This window comes from Mobula hypostoma, chromosome 15 (genome assembly GCF_963921235.1).
Source record: "Mobula hypostoma chromosome 15, sMobHyp1.1, whole genome shotgun sequence".
Classification (NCBI taxonomy): domain Eukaryota; kingdom Metazoa; phylum Chordata; class Chondrichthyes; order Myliobatiformes; family Myliobatidae; genus Mobula; species Mobula hypostoma.
This window is the reverse complement of record NC_086111.1, coordinates 22,885,305-22,903,253: the sequence shown is the minus strand read 5'-3', so window position 1 is coordinate 22,903,253 and position 17,949 is coordinate 22,885,305. Positions and strand designations below refer to the sequence as shown.

At 43.1% G+C, this 17,949-nt stretch overlaps 1 protein-coding gene across 2 annotated transcripts in view; it reads left to right on the top strand.

Annotated features, from left to right (window-relative positions):
- The window catches only part of rad18 (RAD18 E3 ubiquitin protein ligase), a 285,072-nt gene that overhangs the window by 242,977 nt on the left and 24,146 nt on the right, over positions 1 to 17,949 (top strand). The gene's annotated exons all lie outside the window — the stretch shown is intronic.

The following is a 17,949-nucleotide window of genomic DNA, read 5'->3' as shown; positions in this document are numbered from 1 at the left end:
TTTTATAGACAGGAAAGTGAATTTATGGGAGATTAATAGAAAATGAATCATATTTTAATATATTAACATGCATACGGGTCTTAAGGATCTGATAAATATCTTCTCACCTCTGTTGTGAATGCCCAAACCCTCATTTTGAGTTTGTGACCACTAGGTTTTGAAACTTAATTTGGGTGTAATGCCCTGATTAGGAACATGTATTTTGTAATCCTACCGTTATGTTGTTAGGTGTCTTATTTACTGCAGCTTTTCTGTAAAACGCAGTGTGTTCTGTTAATTAAGCTTCACAGCCCATTATTTTGGTTGCTACTAAGATAAGGAGTCATTTGCTCAGCTTTAAGAATGTGGTGTAAGCCAATCGGGTTTGTCTTGATAACATGCTGTCCGGTGGGATACTATGGAACGTTCGAGAGAGCTTGGTGGCATCAGATTTCTAGGAGTCGGGTTGGTTTTGGATCTTCATTGAGAGAGGTATTGGAAGGAGGAGGAGGTGTGGGGAACAGCACAAGGAAAGATGCTCACAGAACTTTGCCCAAAGGAAAAACCCTGTTGTAAGAAGTGCTTTGTGCAGATGAGTGGTTCCAAGGAGGAGGTGCCAATACTTTGAGTTAACTAGTTTGTTCATGCATTCTTCGAGGGAAATTTGAACTGTGGCTGGTGTCTTTCACACAGAACTGGTTCAGCGCCATGAGTAATTAAAGGAAAGCATTTGACTACCCAGCAATAAGCTCCAACATTTATGTGCACATTTAGACTGGTTTAACCTTAATGGGGCTTTTTCTATTAAATGTTTGTTGAAGTTGAAGTAACTGTAAATATACTTCCACTTTAATTTTGTGCTGGTGTAAGATCCATTATTTCGTGATGAATGAAAACTTCCAATGGGGCAGTACTTATATAGCATACACCATAATTTTCATTCCTTCAACAGAACATTCCAACTTTCTTGTTAGGTTGAACCCAAATCATATCAACTCTAGACTAGAGTTGCTTATTGAAGGTGGCCTTCTCACCATTACCTTTGCAATGCTGAGTCAGTTAACTGTTAGCCAGAGTTAACTAATGAGCCTAGTTGACAAGTCACGGTAAGAAGGTTATATTTTTGCGGGCTCATCCGGGATGAAATGCTCTATAAGGATCGGTTAAGTAGTTTCTTTGTGTTTAAGCCAGTGTTTAAGCTAGTGTTTTGTGGAAAGTAAGGTACACCATAATTGAGATATGTTATTATGGATGCCATGGAGATTAAAGTCTGGGGTGATTCGAAGAGATTATCCTCTCGAACTTCTTGTGTTCTGATTAAGGTTTCTGTCTGAGTTCCTGATCAACTGCTATGCTATACAGAACACTGAGTTCTGTAGAAGTATTGGGGAAAGTTACACTGATCAGCATTCTGACGAATCAGCTGATAAGATTATCATGTTAATGCAGACTACCAGTGACTGAAGTCATGCTGCCCCATAGGTTAGGGGCACCTGGAGAGGCAGGGTTATGGCCAGTTAATATCTTCAGAGTTGGCAAGAATGCAGCTGAGGGTGAAGATTTTTAAAGGCAAGTTGTTCTCTTTTCTGCGGAGTGAGGGGAAGATGTGAAAAGTCTAATAGGTCCTTCAGCTGTCAATTTAAATTCGGAACTGGTTTCAGCTATTACATCGCTGGTCAGTAAATGCCAAAATGTACCTTTGGAGAGCCAAAGTTATCAATGGCTGAGAATGTTCTCTGGAGTCAGCCCACACCCAATGGGGAAGAAAAATATGAGGCTTGGACTGAGCACACCTCTCAGTTATTGGATAAATGGCAGTGCTCAGAAGCAGAGACTGGAAGAGTGTAAAGGGTCAGGCCACTGATGTAGTGTGGTTCTTAAAAGTAGAGAATACTTTAGCCATGTCAGCTAACTATATGCAAGCTCTGGAAAATGCTTTTGGCTCTACTGAAAGTTCAGCTGATCTCATGATGAAGTTCAGACACACATTTCAAGTGGAAGGAGAGAAGCTCTCTGCCTACTTTTTCAGGTTGGAGAAACTGCTGCACTCTTTGTGCTGCAAAGGGGGCATTCAACTGTCTGAGAGAAATTGCTTGAGAGTGGAGCAAGTCAACGAAGGGTGCTCTGTGACATGAGATGACCCATGAGATACATCCTCCTCCATCTTTTACTGAGTTACCTAGACAAGTAAAAGAGGAGGAAAATATGATGGAGGAATGGAATGTGTCCAACAGTCAAGTAATGCCTTCATTTGTAGCTCTTCCTGCTAAGGCAACGCCCTGATGTCATACAAATGGAGGTTTTGCAAAATGAAGTGGAAAAACCTGCAAGCTGAGATATCTTGGTTGATATCTGCTAGTGCTGCAGCTGGACGTGGCACATCTGTACGACACCTGACCCATCTGTGGGACTTACTAAGCAGAGGAATACTGCTGAAGAGAGTCTTCTGACTATGGAGACAACTGCTATTTTCTGTTACAACTGTGGAGAAGATGGATACTTCAAGCAAAACTATGAGAGACAGGAAAATCAGTGATTAATAAAACACAAAAAAGAAGCAAAGTTACACAGGGACCCAGTAAAGGAATGGCCTAATATACTGGATCAAATATGTTCCAATCAGTGTATCACCAGAAATACTAAAGTGCAAAAAACTATTCCAGAAGGCTTAGTGGGACTATGCTCTGATGTATCCATATGGATTGAAGGTTATTTATGCTAGAGTCATACTTGACACAAGTTCTCAAGTTACTTTGTTCTGCAGATCTTTTTACAATAGGTATTTGATGCATTTAGCATTGAAGCCACTCAGCGCACTTGAGATCTGGGGGCTGAGTGCTGATCACCAATACGATGGTTACTTGTCATTGAAACTGGAGTTTTCAGAAGCAGATATTGGAGTAGCTAAGACTATTGATACACTGGTGTTGGTTTTCCCAGATCTGGTTGGAAAAGATGAAGCTTCCATTCCTGAGAGAACAAATACTTCCATTTTGAGAAGGCTCATGGGGGCATGCAAGGAGAGAAAGGGAGAGTTTCTTTTAAAACCTTGTCCATTTGCGCTGTGTTCAAAGCTGCTTTTGAGAAGGTGCAAGTTGATGAGCATAAGTGAGGAACTGTATGATATACCCAGTCTAAACCTGTCAAGTTACATCCTGGGGAAGTAGCTAGAGTGATGGGAACCCCCAGTTTTGCCAGAATGCCCAATATCTCAGCCCTCCTGGTGGATGCTCCGGAAGATCAAGAAGAAAAGCCATGCTTACTTGCAGGAGTGCTGGTGAGACCTGAACTGTAGAAATTTTCAGCTATCTATGCAAACAGGATGACAGTAATTGTCAGGAATACCTCAGGAAGAGATGTTACCCTCAGACATGGAAAGCCAATTGCACATCTTTTTCCTATGACAATAGTGTCTAGTTTTCCAGTGAGAAAAACGGAAGAGAAACAGTCTCCTACATTGGGGAAGTTGGCATTGAAATCATTCAACTTTGGTGACTCACCGATAGCTGAAGAATGGAGAAGGAGATTAACTGAGAAGACGATGGGACACGAAGATGTCTTTTCTACTAACAAGTTTGATGTTAGTTGCTCCAAGAGTACTCGCCATTAAAGTGACAGAGAACATACCTTTCTGAGAGAGGTCTTGCTGGTTAGCACCAGCAGAGGCTGAAGATGTTTGGCAGCACCCGCTGAAACTGAAGTAAGCTGGAGTTATCACCAAGTCAAGAAGTCCCCATGCGTCACTTATAGTTGTGAGGAAGAAGAAGGGGAAGGTATGAATGTGTGTTGATTACTGGACAGATGTACAGTGCCGGACTAATATACTATTCCTTAGATCGAGGGTGCTCTGGCCTGCTTAAGTGGAAGTAAGTGGTTCAGTGTGTTGGATCTAAGAAGTGGGTGTTACCAAATACCTATGAGTGAAGCTGATAAAGAAAAGATAGCATTTATATGTCTGCTTGATTCTTTCAGTTTGAAAGGATGCCTCAGGGCATAACAGGAACCCCTGCTACTTTCCAACATCATGGAGCAGACCGTTGGTGACGTAAACTTGCTTGTGGACCTGATGTACTTGGATGATCTCATAGTGCTTGGGTCAACACTGGAGGAGCATGAGACAAGACTACTGAAGGTGTTAAACCCCCTGAAAGCTGAAGGTTTAAAATTGTCACTGGGCAAGTGCCAACTCTTTAAGACGTTAACAATGTGGGATACATAGTCTCTCAGGATGGAGTGGCTATGGATCCATCTAAGATAGAGGCGATAATCACCATGGCCAAGGCCCAGGAATATGAGTGCTCTACATTTATTCTTTGGATTCTGTGCGTACTATCAGAAATTTGTAAAGGACTACTCTAGAGTAAGGCACCCTTTGAATCAAGTCTTGTGTGGTTATGCTCCCTTAACGAAGAAAGGGAGGAGACCAAGGGGAGAAGAAGGCAAGCTTTATTTTGACCCTTCGGAGCCTTTTGGGGAAAGATGGAATACAAAGTATGAAGTGGCATTTTAGCTGCTAAAAGAGTCACTGAATGAAGCAGCTGTCCTTGCCTTTGCAGACCCCCAATTGACATATGTACTGCTCACAGAAGGGTTAAGCGGTGTTTTGTATCAAGACCAAGATAAAGAGTTGAGATGTTACTTTTGTCAGCCAGAGTCTACCACCATCCAAATGAAACTATCCTGCGCGCAAATTGGAGTTTCTGGCATTGAAATGGACAGTGGTGGATAAGTTAAGTGACTATCTTAATGGTGCCTAGTTCGAGGTGAGGTCCAACAGCAATCCACTGACTTACTGTATATTTTGACCTTGGCAAAATCGGATGCCACAGGTTACCGCTGGTTGGCGGTGTTGTCTGCTTATGATTTCAGCCTTAAGTATCAGCTGGGAAGTCAGAACATTGATGTAGATGCATTGCCATGACGTTCTCATGAGGTGCTGGTAACAGACAGGGAATGGGAGGACGTTTCAGCCTCTGGTGTTAAAGCAATATGCCAATTTTCCACAGTTAGGAAATCAGAGCAAAGACTATGTCCTAAAAGTGCTGTTGATTATTTAGGAGCTTCTATCCCTGCCATTTCGCAAGTATATTGCAACTTTACAGTGCTGAATACAAAGCAGTTGCCTGCCTTGAGTCCTGCGAAATTGGCAGCAGCCCAGCAAGATGACCCTTATATAGGTCCCATCTGGTCATTTGTTGTCAAAGGGAATATGGCCCAAGTTGAGAAGACGAGACACCCTACCATACCCCTACTGATGAGGGAATGGAACTAAACTGGAGATGAGGAACAGAATTTTATACAGGATTGTGTCTCCTCCAGATAGACCTTGGTGTACCCAGTTGGTTTTGCCTGAGACGTAGGATTGTGCTGAAGTCACTTCATGATGACTCAGGGCCATTTGGGGTTTGACAAGATGTATGGATTCGTTCACGATCAGTTCTATTGGCTTCGAATGAAACCTGAAGTTAAAGAGTGCTGTAAGTCATGCATCCAATGTATATGGAGAAAGACGCTACCTAAAAGACTTGCTCCCTTATCTCATTTGCAAAGTTCAGGACCACTTGATTTAGTGTATATGGATTTCCTTTTCATAGGGCCTGATTCCAGTAACGCTGCAAATGTCTTGGTCATCGTGGACCACTGCAGCAGATATGCTCAAGCTTTTTCCACAAAGGATTAGAGAGCATCCACAGTTGCAAAAGTGTCATGGGAGAAATATTTTATTCATTATTTCCTCCCAAGAAGGATATACAGTGATCAAGGAAGGGATTTTGAGAGCCTGCTCATACATGAGTTACTGAGCATGCTTGGAGTCGAGAGGTCAAGGACTATGCCATATTCACCCTCAGGGTGATTCTCAGCCTGAATGATTCAACAGGATGTTGCTAGACATGCTTGGAACTCTGGATGCCATCAAAAAGAGCAAATGAAGCCAGCATGTTGGACATATAGTACACTGCTACAACTGTTCTCAGAGTGAAGCTACTGTCTACTCGCCATACCAGTTGATGTTCAGAAGCGAAGCATGGTTACGTGTAGATCTTTGTTTTGGAACCTCCGGGGAGGACTTGCCACAGAAGATGTAACTCAAGTATGTGTTTGATATGAGGAAAGAACTGCTAAAAGCTTATGAGGTAGCAGCGAGAGGTGTTGGAAGAAGAAGAAAGTGCAGAGAAGAGCACAAGGGAAGATGCTCACAGAATTCCGCCTAAAGGAGAAACCCCATTGTAAGAAGCGCTTTGTGCAGATGAATAGTTCCAAGGAGGAAGTGCTAATAGTCCTGAGCTAACCAGCTTGACCGTAACGGTCTTCGAGGGAAGTTCAAACTGTGGCTGGTGTCTTTCACGTAAAATGTGGGTTCAGCACTGTGAGTAATTAAAGCAAAGCAGCCGACTACTCAGCAATGAGCTTCAGTGTTATGTGCACATTTAGACTGGTTTAACTGTAATGGGCCCTTTTTCAGCTAACTGTTTGTTGAAGTTGAAATATCGGTAAATATGCTTCCACTTTAATTTTGTGCTGGTGTAAGGTCTGTTATCTCCTGGCGAACAAAAACTTTGCATGGGCCTTTACTTATACAGCATTCACCTTTATTTTCATTCCCTCAACAGATTATTCCAGCTTTCCTGTTTAGCTGAACCCGAATCATAATGATCCTGGACATGTGTTGCTTATTGAAGATAGCCTTCTGACCATTACCCATCCAATGCTGAGTCACATGGGTGTTAGCCAGAGATTAACTAATAAGCCTAGTTTATTAAGAGCCACATTTAGAGGGTTACACTGGGAAGATCTCAATTCTGCATTTACATTGTTACATCCTTTAATAATTTTGTCATATGAGAGATCAAGCAAAAAGAATCTCCAGTTTACCAATAAGAATGGCAATACTGTACATTAAAAGGAGGGAGGTTTTGGAGGTGAAATCGAGCTTCAAGTGTGTGAATTTGAACTTGAGCCCCTTGCGTCTGTTGATGTATAATGAACAGAGTTTAAATATTAACCTTTGGCCCTCCAGTGAATACCTTGAAATTGTTTTGACTAAGCAGAGCAGCATCTATTTGCTTGCTTCTTTGCTTTCCCAATCCTTTTTTTCAAATTGATGCCCATTTTGAATTACAGTACAGCTTCTCCCTATGTATGTGGAAGGATTAAGTGCAGCTGGCAACACTGAGTATTTTAATTAATTCATTCTGTGCTATTTCACCATGTCTAAATGAATCATTGCCCATATACTCAACACTTAAAGAATCCCTACTGTTGCTTTGTGTTCAGAATCAACTTAAATTTCACTCCTTGATGAAAGCACCTTTAATGCCTTTTTAACCTAATATATTTTGAAAAAGTATTTATTCTAGTAACTGGTAATAGAATTAGTGGTGTGGTACCAGATTAGAAATATGTACAGGATGACAATTTATGATGCATCAGATTTTTTTTTTGAATTTCCATTTTCCTAAGCATAGTATAATGTGAAAAGCAAGAGAATAGAGGCTAATCAAATGTTTCTGTATGCCACAAAAAGAGACTCTTTGGCCAATCAAGCCTGTGCATTTCCAATAGTCCCTCTCTCCTACTTATTTCCCCATAAACAGTTTTCTCTCTCTTTATCATCAATCCTCAACCATTACCCCGGGGGTATTTTATTATTAGAAATAACTGATTAAATGAAATGTCATGATAGAACATGGAATAAAATGAGCAATGCTTGAATTTGTGACTGACTGGGTTCCAGTTTACGTTAAGTTTAGAAACAAAATGCTGTACCTTCATAGTATTATACTGTTGGAGGTCCCATCTTACAATCAATACCAAGTCATAAATAGAAAGATACATCTTGCGATGCACTCAGACATATCATCAATGATGTAACCTGGGTCACAGTGTGTTTCGGGTCTTTCAATATCAGACACCCTCACCCAGCTAGGGTTGATCAGGCCCTGACTTGTGTTTGAGTAGCATTCTATCACGGATCACTCCTTCTGATCCACAGCCATCTCGAGGCTGCTGCCTCTGTCGTGTTCCTTATGGCTTTCCTCTTCTGAGCTCCTGCGATGCCCATCTGGCTGTAGGCTAGGCCAAGGGATTGACCAGCTAACCCTCTGCAGCTCACCTCTATGGGCATACAATGTGCCCAGCACCCCTTGCTGCAGCACTCCTCCATCCAGTCTTCCCAGGGAACTGTCAGCTCCAACATGATCACCTGTCTGGATGACTCTGACAGCAGCACTGTCTGGCCTAAGCATTGTCGAGAAGATGTGCTCAGGGAATCAGAGCTGTTTCCCTGGGTCGACTCTCGGTTGCCAGTCTGTTGCTGTTCCTAGGAGGCCAGCATGCTCCTTGGTCTGGATTTGAGCCTTCTCTCCTGCCTTAATAAAAGCAATTGCTTGCTTTTCTGGATGATAGTGTTTGGCCTGGGCGGTGGCTGTGCTCAAGGTGTCTGCCTCTGTCTTCGGCACCTGGTTATGGTGCCAATGGTAATGCCCCTTCCCCAGGGCTTTTGGACGGCAGCTGAGGATGTGTTCTAGTGTCCCCCTTCACTCGGCACAGAGAGCATGTTGGTGTTTTGGCCTTGCCCCAGCAGTAGAGGTTCACTGGGCTTGGCAATATGTTATAGACCAACTGGATCAGGAACTTGATGCAGTGGAGTTCAGCTTGCCAAATTTGCCCCCAAGAGATGTGCCCCGCACCTGGTTCCATCTTGTCCATGCACCTTGTTGCCTTATGCCAGCAATCTAGCTGGCACATACCTCCTCCACAGCAGCTCACACCTCCTGCTAGACCAACTGGCTCCTTGCTCTTCCTTGTACCTTATCATAGTGGACTGTTGGGAAGCAACCCAAGCCTGCCCATCCCAATGCCACTGAGCCCACCAGCACACTCGGGCACAGCCATGCTTCGGCTCGTTCAACTGTATCCTGCGCCCTCCACCTCCTGCCCATCCTCACCGCAATGCTAGCGTACGAGACCTTTGGGTCACTGGACTCTCTGTATTGCAGCACTACTCTTGCATGGGTGACCATGACCTCCTTGCTCACACTGCATATGGAGAGTTTCAGTCTGGTCTTCTTCTCATACAAGGCGATACTGCTTAGGCTTCTAAGCTGACCCAGCCCCCTCCGTAGGTGCTGGCTGATTTTCCTCTCAAAGTTCTCAACTGTTGACAGTGGGACATCATAGTCTAACAGGGGCCATGGGATCCGAAGGAGAATACCATGTTGGTAAATCCAAGCCTTGAATTTACCCGGCCGCCCTGACTTGTCAACCATTGCTGCATTGATAGATGTTGTGTCCGTCAGTGAGCTGTTAAACACCTTGCCAAGGCTCTTCACTGGCTTCTATGATAGGCTTGGAATTTGGGCGCCTCCCTGGTTAAAGTGGAATTTGTTAATCACCTTTCCTGTCTTAAATACTAGGAATCTGGATTTCTTAGGTTTGAAGCTCATGCTTGCCCAAGTGGTGAGCTTCTCCAGACCCTGAAGGATCCGTCTGCATGCTGACACTGACATTGTTGTTACAGTCAGATCATCCATGAATGCTCTTGCAGGTGGTTGACAGACACCAGACCAGGACAATGGTTCTCTGCATTCTATCTCTGCTGACTTGGCTAGCATGCCAAGGAAAAGATGATCACAGACACTGTACATCCTGTGATGATCCCCTTCTCAAGTCAATGCTGATCAGATGTGACTGTCCCAGAGGTAACTCTTAGACTGAAATTGCTGTAGTAGTCCAGAATGAATTCCCTGATCCTGACTGGGACATGGTAGTGCTTGAGGGTGATTTCAACCAGCTTACGCAGTATGGAACCATGCGCATTTATGAAATCCAGCCAGAGCATGTAGAGATCTCCCTCGCCTTCCTGTGCCTCTCTGACCAACTGGGTGATCACTCCTGTATGCTCTTTGCACCTGGAATCCACGCTATCCCACCCTTCTGCACTGAAGAGTCAACGTAATGATTCTTCTGGAGGTACTCCATTAGGGGTCGGGCAGCGACACTGAAAAATATATTCTCCTCGACGCTGAGCAGAGAGGTGCTCAAAGCATTCTCCTTCTTGGGAATCCAGACACCATTTGCAAATCTCCTTTGGTGGACCATGCTCCCCCTCCTCCAAACCATCCTGAGGATCCTCCACAGCCTGTACAGAAATTTGAGACACCACTTGTATGTTACTCCACTTGGGCCAGGTGCCGAGATCGCCCTAGCTGTTCTTCCTGTTTCTGGGACCTCTTACAAGCTGGGCTCCCTGCTGTCAAACTCGGCAGTAGGTGCTGATGGACATATTAGGTCCCTGCATGCCCCCCAAGTCTTGCTCCCTGGTTGCGTCTGATTAGGTGTCCCGGAGATGCTGATCAATTTCCTCTTTTGAGCAAGGTAGGTGCCCACTCCACTTTTGTCTTAAGAAGCTTCTTGGTGAAGCTAATTGGATCAGCTAAGAAGGCACTCCTCTTTCGGGTCCTCTCTCTCCTGCGCTGTCTGTGCCATTCTGCCCTGTGGATGGTGAGGAACTTCTTCTTCACAATGTGATGAAGCTCCTGCAGTGCTTGCTTTCTCCTCTGCTGCCTCCTTGAACTGCCATTTATGTGACCTCAGCTCCTGTCTCAGTTGGTTATCTTATTGGCCCACTAGTTCGTCACATAGGGTGTGCTCTCCCGATGCTTCTCCTCCATGCCAAACCTCTCAGCAACGAAACTGATGATGATCGCTAACATAGAACTTACATAGAAATTTACAGCACATTACAGGCCTTTTGGACCACAATGTTATGCCGACCACGTCACCTATGTGAACCTGAGCCTTCTGTCTGCATCCCCTCTGGAAGCATTAAGTATCTTGTCCACATTGTCGTCAAACTGATGCCACTCATCCTCCTTGCTTGCTGGAGGCCACTTCACCGGTGATGTTCTGATGGTATAGTTGAGCTTGGGGTTTTGGATACGCAGACGTTCTGGGGTGACTCAGAGCCTGGCTCCTCCTGAGTCTCACCAGGGGTGATCCCTGTGTGCTTTACCTGCTGTTCCTTGCTCAAGTGTCTCATCTTGGCCCTGTGAATCCTCAGACCATGTGGGTTCTTACATACTTTGCTACAGACACATTCCCTACTCGTGGTCGGTTGATCATTACTGTAAGTCTTCATCCGCTGGTACGTCTGGTCGGGGTTCTTGTTCTCTCCCTCTCCCCATCCCCTGGAGGTATACTTCTTTAGATCTTTCCATAGCTTTGATGGGTTCTTCTTTACTGAAGAAGCAGCTTGAGTTGATAGCCCTTACTGCCCCTGGTGCCATCTTTCCGAGTTGTCCACTGTCTCCAGAGCCGCCACTCTTTTGTGTTAGCCATACAGTCTCTTCCTAGACGCTACTGGCCTGGCCAGGTGGACTGACAGAATGATACATCTTGCAATGCACTCACGACACACCACCAGGGATGTAACCTGGGGTAACAGGGTGGTTTGTGTCTTTCAACATCAGGCACCCTCACCTGGGCGACCCTGCTGGGGTTGATCAGTCCCCGACTTGTGTCTGAGTAGCACTCTGCCTCAGATCACTCCTCCTGATCCACAGCCATCTCGAGGCTGCTGCTCTATCATATTGCTGATGGCTTTCCTCTTCTGGGCTCTTGAGATGCCCATCTGGCTGTAGGCTAGGCAGAGGGATTGGCTGGCAAAACCCTCTGCAGCCCACCTCTGTGGACATACAGTGTGCCCACCACCCCTTGCTGCATCATTCCTCCACCAAGTCTTGGTAGTATGTTTTACAATCAATGCCAAGTCAGAAGACCCATATTTTTGAAAATGCTATGGAAACACTTCAAAGGAGAAATGTGTTCTTTGTCTGATATCAGATAATTTTGTTAACTTGACTCATTCAGATTTGTGTTACATTGTTGCATGTCTCCACACAAATGTTTTCTCACATTGAAACATTGTCTATACTTCAGAAGTACTTCATTAGCTGTGTTTAAGGGTTGCTGAGGTTGTGGAAAGCCTTGTAGGTATAAGTTTATTATTTTTAAATGCACTTCTATTCCATCCCACCAAACAGAAAATTCGGCTGACTAATTTCATTGCCAATAAAATCCAGGAATGGGGTCCTGCGGTAATTATTTGTATAGTCATCAACATTGAAAATATTTTGTGTAGTAATCTTCTCATTGAATATTTCATCAGCTATGTTGCGTTTGAACCTGGATGAGAATTTCATTTACCACAGTTGGTCAAAACAAAAAAAATGAGTGTCAGCAATTATGTGAAGAAGGGGTGTAGTTTTGATGGCTAGTTTGGTTTCATGTGATTTCTGTCATAGAGGACTCTCTCCTCTAATAGTTGAATTGCAGAAATTCTGAGACTGCTAGTGCATAGCATAGGCATCCGTCAGTCTTGCGAGACCATGGATCTGTGCCTGGAAAGTCTTCACTCTCCAGGGCGCAGGCCTGGGCAAGGTTGTATGGAAGACCGGCAGTTGTCCATGCTGCAAGTCTCCCCACTCCACGACACCGATGTTGTCCAAGGGAAGGGCAAGGGCCGATACAGCTTGGCACCAGCGTTGTCGCAGAGCACTGTGTGGTTAAGTGCCTTGCTCAAGGACATAACACACTGCCTCGGCTGGGGCTCGAACTCACAACCTTTGGGTTGCTAGTCGAACGCCTTAACCACTTGGCCACATGCCCACACTACTACTGCACCTATCAGCTTATTGAATTTATTTTAAATTTTTCTGTCTATTTGTGCAGACCACCCGTTCTCTGATTGATAACTACCTTTCATTCTGCACCAGCATGGGCATTCCCAAGGAAAGCAAGGATCCTTCGAAGATCAGGAGATGAGCATATACCAAGAGTTCTCTTTAATCTTATATTCAACAGATGCAAAGTTATTTGATACTTCTCAACTCCTGATTTAATGGAGAGTGTTACCTTCTAATTTTGATCAAATGAAACTCAGTTCAGAATAATCAGAGTAATTTTTGGTTCCAGTGCAAGTGTTCACTAGAACAGAAGCTATCACTAGTGTCAAGTGATAAACTTTGGAGGCTGAACTTGTAGACAGAATACGGGATTAATGGCAGGATTCTTAGCAGTGTGGAGGAGCAAGGGAATCTCGGGGTCCCTATAAATGGATCCCTCACATTGCTGCACAAGTTGATTGAGTGGTTAAGAAGGTGTATCTTGTATTATTCCTTCATTAGTCAGGAGATTGAGTTCAAAGCCTTGAGGTCTGTTGCAACGCTTTGAACTCAATCTCCTGACTAATGAAGGATCGATGTGGAGGCTATTGAGAGGTTGCAGAGGAGATTTATCAGGATGCTGCCTGCATTAGAGAGCATGTCTTATGAGGATAGGTTGAGCAAGCTCTAGGACTTTTTTTCTTATACTGTAAAAAGACTAGATGGGATAATTTGCTAAATGTGTTCAGGGGAGTTTGCTTAATAAATATATATAGATCCCAACTTGAGAGAGCAGAATACTGGATCTCCTATTAAAGAACGAGACAGTGCAAGTGACAAAAGTGGTGTGAATGATAACGTAATAATCTGGATTAGCAGATTTGTGAATGATACCAAGATTAGGGGCATAATGGACAGTGAGGAAGGCTATGAACTCTTGCAACACACGCAAAATGCTGGAGGAACCTAGCAGGGAAGGCAGCATCTATGCAAGAAAGGACAGTCAACATTTCAGGCAGAAATGTTGATCGTACTTTTTTCCATAGATACTGGCTGGCCTGCAGAGTTCCTCCAGCATTTTGTGTGTGTGGCTTGGATTTCCAGCAACTGCAGATTTTCTCTTCTTTATGAACTCTTGCAGCAGGATCTGGGCAGGCTGCAACTGGCAGATGGAATTTGATGTAGACAAATGTGAGGTGTTGCACTTTGGGAGGACAAACGAAGATAGAGCATACACAGTGAATAGCAGAGCTCTGAGGAGTGCTGTAGAGCAAAGGGATTTGTGAATACAGATCCATAATTGCTTGAAAGTGGAGTCACAGATAGATACAGTCAGAAAGAGAGCTTTTGGCACGTTGGCCTCATAAATCAGAGTATTGATTACAGGAGTTGGGATGCTACATTGTAGTTGTATAATACATTGGTGAGACCAATGTTTTATTGGATTATATTTGGTTTATTATGTGCTCATCTGATCACTTGCTACAGGAAAGATATCAATAAATTGAAAGAGTACAGAGAAGATTTATAAGCATGTTGCCGGGACTTGAGGAACTGATTTATAGGGATACGTTGAATAAATGAGGATAATTTTCCCTGCAGCATAGGAGAATGAGGGGAGATTTGATAGAGGTATACAAAATTATGATGGGTATAGATAGAGTTAATGCAAGTAAGCTTTTTTCCATTGAGTTTGGGTGAGACTAGAACTAGAGGTCATAGGTTAAGGGTGAATGTTGTGATATTTAAGGTGAAACTGTGGAGGAACTTCATTCAGATGCAACTATGGAATGAGTTGCCAGTGAAATTTATGGACATGGGTTCATTTGCAATATTTAAGAGAGGTTTGGATAGATACATGATTAGGAGGGGTATGGAGGGCTATGGTCCAGGTGCAAGTTGATGGAACTAGGCAGAATAGCAGTTAAGCATGATCTAGATGGGCCAAAGGGCCTGTTTCTGCGCTGTAGTACTCCATGACCCTAGAATATTGGCTTTGTTTGCTTAATTTCTTTTCATAGAGGACCTCACTATGCTATGAATTAATTCAAGATTCATTCATTATCAAAAAATGTATAACTTATACAACCTGGAGACGTGCTTGCTCGCATGTAGCCACAAAGCATGAAAGCTGAAAGAATCCAATTAAAGAAAAAAAACCATACAAATAAATACAAAAAACCAACACTTGATGCGCAAGAGAAAGAAAAAAAAATTAAATCACGCAAACTATTGAAGCGAATCAACAGCATTCCAAACCAAAATTGAGCCTTTAGATCCATACCCCAGAGTAGGCTCAAAGTCTTGCTTATCAGTTCATCAGATTAGCAGGCACAGAGCATGGCAGCCAGGGCAGTCTTCATAGCCTCAGTGCCATGGAGATGATGATTGTTGAGAGCGAGCAAAATTGGCTCTTGTCCAATTTTCAGTTAATCTGGGCGACTATTTAAATTGACCCAACAACAGAACAGCCAAAGGCTACGTGCCCTGGAGAGAGGAGTGAAGATCCCAGCGAGCGAGCAAAATCGGCTCTCACCTCTGGTCTGGGCCGGCGTTTAAATTGTCTAAACAGCGTAAGGACCCAGGCACTGCTGCTGTGAAAGGCTCTGGGCCCAGATTACACCACCCAGCGACTTACCCCAGGACCAGATTCCATTACCTAGCCTGAAGCCTCCTTCAAGCTCTTCAAGTCAGCTCGGTGCCCAGTGCAATCCAACTTCGCACCTGGGTCAGTTGTATGGCTACTGGTTCTCCTCTGCACAGGCCCTAACTTCTCTTTTCGGCATCCAGTGATCCAGCCTCGTTCTCGAGCTAGATGTATGAGCATCGGAACTCCATCCGCAACAATTCTGCACAACACCATCTTGGCTCATCCCCCGAACTCGCCTCACCATTGCTCACCACTTCACGTTTGCGGTGATAATTTAACACAATTTACCTCAGAGAGGGTATTTTTAGTGATGTTTTTAGTCGAATTTCTTTACTTTTTGACTACCAAAGACCTGTTGTACTCGTTCCGTAGCACCACCTTAACTGGAAGTGTAAACTGTCGATTACACTTCCCCTGTCACAAGAATATCTATCCTTGAGTAGGAGGATCAGAAACCCTTCCATGTATGGTTTATCAAGACCTATGTAATGAGACCAGGGTATCTTGATTTATGTATTCAAAATCTCTTGATGTTTTGACCAATGTATTATTGCCTTCCTAATTATTTTCTGTATCTGCTTATCAATTTACGGTAATTTATGAATTAGGACAACTAGATCTCTGAGCACCAGCACTTTACAGTATCTTACCATTTCAAAGAAAAACTTGCTTTTTCATTTCTTTTTCAGCAAAATGACTTAAAAGATTTGTCCTTAATATTTGCATGTCTGGCCCATTTACTTACCTTGTCTGTATTCCCTTAAACTCCTCTGCATCCCCCGCACAATTCTTATCATGTTTGGTCTTATCATTGAAACTAGTGATACAAATTATGATTAGCTATGGCATCAGTCCCTGTAGCAGACCACTAATCATAACCTCCCAACCCGTAAAGTGCCCATTTATTTCTACCACCAGATTTCTGACTATCTTCACTTCACACCTGAACATTATCCTCAATCCCATGTGTTCTAACTTGCTTTAATAATGTCTTTTCTAAAACTTTACTGTTGACTTTCTGAAAGTTCAAATATACCAAAACTCCTTGCTCTACATATTATACTAGCTGCAACTTCAGAAAGCCTTAACTGATTTCTCAAACATAATTTTTCTTTCATAAAGCTATTCTAATTCTCTCTAATCCATTTATTTTCTAATTGCCCTTTTGCCATTTTCCTTGTTGTAGATTCCGATAATGTCCATACAATTGGTATCAGGCTATTAAAGCTGTGGTTCACCATATTCTCTTTTCCTCCTTTGTTTTTGAATAGTGGGGTTGAATTTTCTACTCTTAAGCCTATGGAAACCATTCTGGAATTTACATAATTCTGGATGATGACAAGCAGTACAGGTCACAGGCCATGGGAATTCCTCTAGATTTTAGTCCTTTTAACATGTTAAATGCTACTTCCTTACAAATAGCAATTTCTTTCTGCTTCTTACTCACTCTTATTCTCCACCAAGTCGAGAGGATCTTTGTGTTTTTTTCTTCCCTGTAAAGACATATGCAAAACACAGTGGATGCTGGTTAATTAGGCTATCAGTTAATCGGGACAGCTACTTATTTGAGAAAACTCTTAAAGAACAAAAACTAATTGAGAAAATAGCCAGGTTTTCCTATGTTTATTTGGGACACTATGCCACTTAATTGGGACAGGAAACTTGCCAAATAGCTTCTGACTCGCATCAATCATGTGTACTTGTGTGGCTACAGAGACTACACTGTGCTTGGATCATACTGTCTTTAAATAGCATCAGCTGTGTGTGTTTTTGTTCAAAAAGTGGTGGATTTTGTCACTGGTATTGACAATCATCTTGATTGTCGCAATGAAAAAGAAGGTTTGGAAGATGCAATTGTCGAAAGTATTTTATGAAGGCAGTCCATTATCTGCATTGGGTGTATGCGCTGATGTTGTTCATTTACAGTCAATCAGAAGAACACGGTAGCATGCACTTAATTAATTCTTCATGGATAACTATTGGGAACTAATACAATTTTGTAAAACTGTAATAGTTTCAGTAGTGTTCTAATTTGTTCTGTACTTCACTTAAATATGTAATTTATTACTCAGTTAAATAGTAGTTTTACCTTCTTTTTACCTTTTCATCTATTTCCATGAAACTTCAGCTAACTGGGGCCAAAATGTACTGGTCCTGATGTGTCCCAGTTAACCAGAATCCATTGCATTTGTTTAATTTCATTGCCATTTTGCTATTTACCAATATAATTTCTTCTCTGTCCATACTAACTCCTGGGATGTGTGAAGATAGAAGAGTCTGAAGATAATGATGAGCTGAAAGAATGTGTCAGTAAACAGGTAGTAATAGAGCGACTTTAATGAAACTGAGAGTGATAAATCCCCAGAAGGACGACCTCTAGTGGGTCACAGTAGGAACAGCAGCATAGTTAGGATGAATATGTGGCTTGAGGCAGTGGTGCAGGTAGGAGGGTTTCGGATTCCTGGGACATCCAGACTGTTCCTGCAGGAGCTGGGACCAGTACACACCAGATGGTTTACTCCTGGACGGGACTGGGATTTATGTCTTAGGGATGCTGTTTGCCAGTGCTGTTCAGGAGGCATTAAGTTAATATGGCAGGGGAATGGAAATCCAGGCAGAAAGACAGAGGGAAGCAATGCAGAGATCAAAGCAGTT